The sequence below is a fragment of the Phoca vitulina genome, unplaced genomic scaffold (assembly GCF_004348235.1).
Source record: "Phoca vitulina isolate PV1807 unplaced genomic scaffold, GSC_HSeal_1.0 scaffold47, whole genome shotgun sequence".
Lineage (NCBI taxonomy): Eukaryota > Metazoa > Chordata > Mammalia > Carnivora > Phocidae > Phoca > Phoca vitulina.
Window position 1 is genome coordinate 1,516,944 of NW_022589750.1, and position 8,899 is coordinate 1,525,842.

Genomic DNA, 8,899 nt, shown 5'->3' on the forward strand with positions numbered 1-8,899 from the left:
TCTGACAAATACATAAATAAAATAAAATACACTACCAAAAAGAAAGAAAGAAAGAAATGTACTAACCAAGGAGGCACCCACAAGGATCAGTGAACAGCTTTGCATCACAAAATAAATACAACCATACATTCGAATTGCTCGAGTTTCTATCCTCCCTTTTTCCGCAAAGGAGATTCTCAGGTGCAAGTCTGGCTGAGGATATTTTCACCTCCAGGACATCCATGGGATTCTTCTTCGATGCTGTAAAACCTGACTGAAGCCCGAGAACATTCCCACACGTATTGTTTCAAGCAGATCCTCTCCCGTACGGATCCTCTGAGACCGAATAAGGTGTGACGTGTAATTGAAGGTCTTCCAACACCTATGACATCCACGGGCTTGTCTGCAGAATGCATTCTTCGATGTTGAGTAAGACTCGGGCTCTGATGAAAGGTCTTGGTAATGACAGGGTTTCTCTCCTGAGCAGGCTCAGTGATGCGGAGAAAGATGTGGGCTCTGAGGAAGGGCTTTCCCCCAGTCGTTACAGCCCAAAGGCTTCCCTTCGAGCATGACACCTGTGGATGGTGAGACCCCCCCCCCCCCCCGCCCCGTACTCTTTACGTTCATAGGGTTTCTCCCAGGGTGAACTCGCGGATGCGGCTGACAGTACTTCCACACTCAGTGCACTCACGTGGGTTCCTCCCAGTCGAATTCTCTGATGTCCAGCCATGTACGAATTCCTCTAGAAGGTTTTCCCAAACTCATTGCATCCCAATGGCGTTTCTCCCCCGTGAATTCTCTGATGGCGAGCAAGTCAACATTGCCACCTGAAAAGTTCTCTCACGTGTCTTGTATTCTTTTTTTTTCAAAGATTTTATTTTATTTTTAAAGATTTTATTTATTTATTTGAGACAGAGAAAGAGAGGGAACACAAGCAGGGGGAGTGGGAGAGGGAGAAGCAGGCTCCCCATTGAGCAGGGAGCCCGATGTGGGGCTCGATCCCAGGACCCTGGGATCACGACCTGAGCCGAAGGCAGAGGCTTAACGACTGAGCCACCCAGGAGCCCCAAGATTTTATTATATTTAAATAATCTCTACACCCAATGGGGCTCAAACTCACAACCCTGAGACCAAGAGTCGCACACTCCACAACTGAGCCAGCCAGGTGCCCCAATTATATTCATAAGTTTTTTCCCCACTATGAGTTCAAAAATATCAAATGAACTCTAGCTTTCCTTGGAAAATGCTCTGGCATTCATTATGTTTACATGAATGTTCTCCATATGAATTATCCTAAATGGAGTATGATGTAAATTATTTTGGCCACACATGACATTTTCACCTAGCTCACTGGTAAAGATTAAAAAAACATTATGATAAAAATGTGTTGGTGGGGAACATGAGCAATTGTTCCTTGTTGGAGGAATGCAAATTGGTACAAATCCTGAGGAGAGCAAATTGTTCCAAAGGAAAAACGCATTTACCTTTTGACTGCACAATTCCACTTCTAAGAATGTATCCTACAGAGAGACCTCATCGTGCGTAAAATTGTAAGTGTACAAGGTTTTTTAGTGCAACATTGTTCATAAAAACAAATGTATCCATAGGAAAGTGGTTAAATAAATTATGATACTTCTACAAGATGAGATACCTTGCTGCCATGACTAAGAATGAGGAAGCTTTTTATACAGCGATATGAAACTATATGAAAAATAAAATCAAGGTTCAGAACAACAGATATAGATGAATCCACTCCTATAGTTGGAGACTTCAGCTCCTCCATCAGAAATGGACACGGGGCACCTGGGTGGCTCAGTAGGTGAAGCGTCTGCCTTCGGCTCAGGTCATGATTTCAGGGTCCTGGGATCAAGTCCGGCATCGGGCATCCTGCTCAGTGGGGAGCCTGCTTCTCCCTCTCCCTCTGCCCCTCCCCCCTGCTCATGCTCTCTCTCTCAAGTAAATAAAGTCTTTAAAAATAATAATAATAAGTCTTTTTACAACACTGTAATTTAAAAAGTTGTACTCTCCCTTGTTCTATTTCCCTGCTTTCTTTTTCTCCATAAAAGTTCTCACCATCTGACACACTGCATACTTTACTGCTTTGCTTTGTTCATTGCTTTCTCCCTCCATTAGAACATTCACTGAGAGCAAGGATTTTTCTCTTCCCCCCCCTCCCCCTCCCCGCCATATATTTAGGGCCGAGGACAGTGCCTGGCCCAGAACAAGAATGCCGTACACATTGGTTGACTAAGAGTAGAGCTAGGTTAGACCTAACTGTTAGGTCTAACTATCTTCAGTGGTGGGTCTTAGCTTCTCAGCTAGTCAGCCACCACATCTTGCTTTTTTATCATTTTTTTAAAGTTTTATTTTATTTTTTTTATTTGTAAGTAATCTCTATGCCCAACATGGGGCTCGAACTCATGACCCAAGATCAAGAGCCTTGGGCGCCCCTAACCACTGTATCCTCATCCAAACACCCGTATTGCCACGACCTCGGCAGCACTCCTCACGGTGACCACTATTAAACACGCAGTTCCCAGGAACGCTGTGTGTCGTAGCTCAGGCTCCTAGCACAGAATACCACAGACCGAGTGGCGTAACAATACGTGTTTGTTGCTCACGGGCTGGGGGCCGGGAAGTCGAAAATCAAGGTGCCGGCAGATTCGGTTCCTGGTGAGGACCTCTTCCTGGCTGGGAAGCAATCACCTTCTCTCCGTGTCCCCCCGTAAGAGAGCTCATAAGGACACCAGCCCTGGGCGCCTGGGTGGCTCAGATGGTTAAGCGTCTGCCTTCGGCTCAGGTCATGATCCCAGCGTCCTGGGATCGAGTCCCGCATCGGGCTCCCTGCTCCTTGGGAGCCTGCTTCTCCCTCTGCCTCTCTCTCTCTCTCTCTCATGAATAAATAAAAATCTTTAAATAAAAAAAATAAATAAATAAGGACACCAGCCCTGTGGTGAGGACCCCACATTATTAACTATAATCATTGTGCTGTACCTTAGCTCCCAGAAGTTATTCACCTTATAACTGGAAGTTTATACCCTTGGACCCCATTTCCCCCACCCCTGGCCCCTGGTAACCACCACTCTACTCTCTGTTTTTAGAAGTTCCGCCTTTTTATTTCTATTTTTTAATTCTAATTTAATTCTACTTTATTTTTTTTAAAGCAGGCTCCATGCTCAACACAGGCCTTGAACTCAGGACCCCATACACTCTACTGACCGAGCCAGCCAGGCACCCAGCATTCTCAGATTCCTCATATAAGTGAGACCATACAATATTTGTCTTTCTCTGTCTGACTTATTTTCCTTGGCATAATGCCCTCCAGGTCCACGCAAGCGGTCACAAATGGCAGGATTTCCTTCTTTCTCATGGCTGAAGAATATTCCCTTCTATACCTAAGCCACACCTTCCTTATCCATTCATGCACGGAGGAGCACTTAGGTTGTTTCCGTATCTGGGCTGCCATGAATCACGCCACAATGACCATGGGAGTGCAGGTATCCCTTCAAGATTCTGTTTTCATTTCTTACGGACATATATCCGAAAGTCGGACCGCTGGATCTTTGTTTCCAGTCTTCGTGCATCGGCCAGGACTTCAGAAAATTGCATTAAACAGTAATACGACAGCGAGCCTACCTGGATGCCAAGAGAAAAACCTAAGCAAATACAATCACCCATGGTAGCTCGATTTTTTTTTTTTTAATTACAGGAAACAAGATTGTGAACCTGAACAGGAAAAAACAATAAAAGAAACACAAACAAACAAACAGAAAAAAAAAAAAACCCTGAGCAAAATCTGGCTGGAATGAACTAGTATCAGATCAAATGCTACCTTTCAGAGCCCGGATGGTGGGACAGGAGCTCTGCCTCCCCTTTGCACAGAGGCGCCCCCTCGTCTGTCGCTGCTGGGGTCGCCCAGAACAGAGACGGGTCCAGTCTAGGTTTCCGACTGGAAAAGGAGCTGGAAGAGGGTTGTGAGGTCTCTGAGCCCCCAGGGGACAGAGTGGGATAAGGGCCACCCTGTGTAAGCCTGTCTTGCAGGGAGGCGTTCCTGACGCCTTCAACTCAACCGTTCATCCTTTCACTCGGTTTCCGCCTCGTGGTCAGCTCGGTGCTCCTGGCTGGTACCAGACACGCTCCTGCCTCAGGACCTTTGCACAGCCTAGTCCCTCTTCCTGGAGCACTCTTCCTCCAGGGCTCTTAACCTAACTAACTAAGTGAGAGATCACTACCTTGTGTTTTACTCAAAAGTCTGGGCGCCTTACCCAGTCCGTCCGCATCCTCCCTCCCTCCATTCACACACTTTATACCCCCCTCTCCTGCTTTGCCTTTTTCTCAACAGGTATCATGTAAGGTACAGTATATTTGTTTACTTACTTTAATGACTACTTTGTCCCCTCCTCTAGGATGTGGGCTTCATAAAGTAGGGATGATTGCCTACTTTTTTTTCACTGCTCTGTCCCCACACCCAGAAGCGTCCCATCTCGGTCTGGACACACACGAGTGGGTGAGTGAGCGTCTGCAGTGAGCGCGGGCGGGGTGGGGGAGATGCCCAGAGGCATGAGAACAGTCCTTGCCCAGCGGGAGGGACAGGCCAGGCACACTCAGAAGCATACACGGGCCAAGCAAACGGTGCAATCAAGCGCCAAGCCGGTGTTATCCGAACTAGACAATGTCAGAGGAGGGAAACGAGTGTGGGCTGAGTAGGGGGAAGCATGAAAGTGTCTGCTGAATGAAGAAGCCGTCCGGGCTTGCTGGCTGTCGCCGTGACCAACTCAAAGCAGCCAGTAGTCAGAGGCGCTACTGAAGTGTGAGCCATGGGGATGACGAGGCCACGTGGCATCGCTGATGGGTGAGTTAGGTTTGGGGCACGTTGACATAATACGTATCTCCCTGACTCTTGCCCCCACCTCCCATCATAGACCCACAAATCCAGGCAAATGTCCCCAGGTAGCTGGGGGGGTCCCCAGAGGATGTCTTTCATGGACCCGTGGACGAGTCCCGTCCCCCGTGGACTGATGCCAGATCCTCCACACACCTCTCCCTGCTCAGGACTCCCTCCACCGGGTACCCACTCCCCCTGGCTCCCAGCGATCCATAAATGTCAGCTCTTGTGCCCATTAAATGTACCAAACTTTGGAAAGCTGCAAAAAACCCCAGTTCGTATACAGTCACCAGATATGAACGCCACAAGAGACCTTACAAATCAGCTCCTCCAAGCGTCAGATTCCGCCGCTGCATAAAACGAGGCACAAAGCCTGGCACTCTGCTCTCAGCTCCTCCAGTAAGTGTCCGAGCCCAGACCAGGACCCCGACCCCCGCCTCCTTCTCCGGGTCCGATACCCCCACCAGAGTTTGCCTAAATGTACCTACGCTGGCCTGGACACTCCCCTGCACTAACGTGGGGGCAGCTCAGGCTCACGTTCGGGACAGACACCGGCCGTCGTCCGGCTCAGGAGCCTTGCGCACGTGCACTGGCCACTTGCGATTCCTCCCACCCTCCCCATTCCCACTGTCCCGTAATATGACCCTTATCAACCTCACAGTTATGGGTCCATCTCTAAAGTACCTCTTTTCTCTTCCTAACTTCCCCGAGCTCGCGGGAGAGGTGCCCGGAGCTGGGAGTTTGCTTGCCGCACGGGAATGGGGCAAGGACAGCCTGTCTGGTCTGCGGGAGCCCCGGGGACACCCCGTGTTGACAGACGGGCCCCTATGGTGGCATGGCGGTTCCCAACGCCGTCTTTCTTCATTTTATGGGCCGTGAACTCTAAGGCTTGGGGCCCAAGATTTATTTTTAAATGTTTACTTGAAATGTTTTCTTTTAAAATTATTTCAAAATATTTGTTGTCTATTAATTGTTGTCAGATAAAGACTTTGGGGGAGAAACCTATCAACATTTTATTGGCAAGAAGGCAGGATGGAGGGATGGAGGGAGGGAGGGAGGGAGAGAGGGAGGGAGGGAATTGTGTCAGCACCAAGGAAAATCCTTCACAACGAAGGTGACCTCACACCGTGCACACACGTCGTCCGGGGCGTGCAGGCATTTCCCTCGGCACCGGCACCGGGGCAAACGTCAGTGTGCACCCGGCGTTTGGAAGCTCCTGCAGTAAGAGAGAGGAGAAACAGGGCGCACACAATCGGAAATGGTGTACGTTTCCCGTGCGTCGGAGCACCGGTGTGTGGGGAGGGCCACGATCCTCTGGGCAGTTAGGTCTGACTGCGGGCTGACTTCCCTCACCGAGGGCAAGGAGACAGCTGTCTTCACCCGACTAGGAGCTGCTATTTTTACCTAAGGCCCAGACTCCTCTTTGGTCGCTGAAAACCACCATCTGATTTGTCGGGCGGGGGGGTGGGGGGGGCGCGTATTTTTGTGGTATTTGAAAACTGACCATTACATTACCTTTAAGGGGCGCCTGGCTGGCTCAATCAGTAGAGCGTGTGACTCTTGATCTCGGGGTCATGGGTTCGAGCCCCATGTTGGGTGTGTGTATATGGGTGTGTGTGTGCATACGGGTATATGTGTATATGGGTGTACGTGTGTGTATACGGGTATATGGATGTGTGTGTGTGCACGGGTAAATATGTGTGTATATGCGGATATGGGTGTGTGTATGGATATATGGGTGTGTGTGGGTATATGTGTGTGTATGTAAGGAAAACAGATGAGTGTGTATATATGAGTACACACATGTGCACACACATATATTCTGCATTTATTAGAATTGTTGATGGTGATGGTGACTGTCTCTGGGGGATAGAACTTGGGGTCCACTGTAGTGGGGAGACCCACTTTTCACTGCATATATATATCCTTTCATATAAAGTGATTTTTTTACCATGTTATTTTCAGAACAATTGCTCTAGTCTCTTTATTTCCCTTCATTTAATCTCTTTATTGATTGGGCAGAGATCATTCTCACCTCTCCAATCTCCTGCCCATCTAAACAATAAAACAATAAAATAATACCGGAATGAAGAAAAGGAAAATCGGCATGGATATCACCGGGCCACAGACTTCTCTGTGTGGGCGGGCCGGGTTCGCATCCTTTGTCACCTGCCCCAACACGAGGGATGACCCAGCTTCTCCCACCACCCGTTTTCTGTCTTTTCATTTCTCACAGCGTTTTCAGGTGGTTTGGGTGTTTTTAAATATTCATTTAACTTGTTATTATTTGAATTTTCAAACATACACCGGAGTCGAGAGGCTAATACAAGGGACCCCCGGTATTCATCACCCCCATCCAGAGACTATCAGCTCACGGCTGACCTTATTTCACTGATAACCCAAACCCAGGGGGGAGCGTTTCCTCCCTGACGGCGGCAGTGCTGGACTCTGCTTTTCTTGGGGGGGGGGACTTTTCTTTAATAACTTTATTGAGATATAATCCACATACCATAAATTTCACCCCTTAAAATGTACAATTCAGGGGCACCTGGGTGGCTCAGTCAGTGAAGCGTCTGCCTTCGGCTCAGGTGATGATCCCAGGGTCCTGGGATTGAGCCCCGCGTTGGGCTCCCTGCTCAGCGGGGAGGGCGCTCCCTCTACTGCCGCTCCCCCTGCTCGTGCGCTCTCTCTCTCTCTCTCAAATAAATAAAATCTTTAAAAAAATGTACAAGTCAATGGTTTTACCACCATAATCTGATTTTAGAACATTTGTACCCGTTAGCAGTCACTTGCCCGCCATCCCCACCCGTCGCAGCCCCAGGCCACCACTCATCTGCTCTGTGTCCAGAAATCTGCCTGTTCGGAACACTCCATGTAAATGGGACCATACCCTATGCTGGGATTGCTTCCTTGGGTCTTTCACAAACCCAGCGCCTCAATGATTTAGTCAGATGTCAGACGCTCAAAGAAAGTCTGCGCTCTGCACCTCCTCCAGCTGTGTTCACAGGCGGATGCGCGGTGCCCCTCCCCGGGTGCCACGTAGTCCCCCCTGAGCCCCCACGGTCCCTGTTCCGCGCTCCTCAGCTGTAGGTGGTGCTCCTGCTGATGGAGGTAAACAGCAACGTTCATTTAAGGGAAATACGAGCCCGGCTCAGGGATGCACCGACCAGTCTCCCCAGCCACACCCTTTTCCTTCTCCTCCCCATCCCCCTTACTAGGCTGCACGGAAAGCAGGGACAGGTCCCCCGCCTCCCAGCTCCTGGGACTCTCCAGGCCTCCGCATGGAAAACCTTATTATTTGTTTGTCAGAACAGAAACAAAAGCAATGTCCTTAAAAGGAGAGGAGCTATAGCAAGGGGAGGCTCGGGGAGGACGATGCTCCCCAGGCAGCCTCCTCCTACCCGCTCCGGCTCCAGCGTGCGAGACAGGAGCGCAAACTCGGGCCCTCGCCTGGGAAGACTCCCAAGACCCCAAGACGGGTGTCTGTGGTCTGTCCCATCCTTGAAAGAAAGCAGGGCTGGGGGAGGCTCCCTGGCCCCCGCACACGCCCTCCCGCACCAGGTAAAGAGAGGCTCCAACCTGGGACCTTCGATCAGGAAAGCTTCTAGGACAGCGGTTCTCCGCGGTGCAGGGTGGGAGCAGGGGCCACAGGTCAGCGGGTACTCGGCTCGGCCGCTGTTAAGGGCACGAATCAGGATCCGGCCAGCGAGTCTCTTTCCCCGGCAGCCCCGACTGTCCTCCAACGTTGACCTTAATTCCCTGCTCCCCCCCACCCCACCCCCGTTCACACCTCAATACCGTTCACGAAAATCCGTGTCAGCCTGTGGAAGGAAACTCCTCTAGACCAAACACCTTTGACGAGGAGGTGATGCTTGGAGGGTGAAAGCTCTCCCCATGAGCCTGGGCTTTTGAGAAGGATCAGAAATAAGGCGAAGAACACTTACATCCTCGCGGCCATAAAATGTAAGGGAAATCTGTACTTTGTATCTCGTGCTGCGAAACTGGGTTTCTATTTGTTTCCGCTTTCCAGAAGTA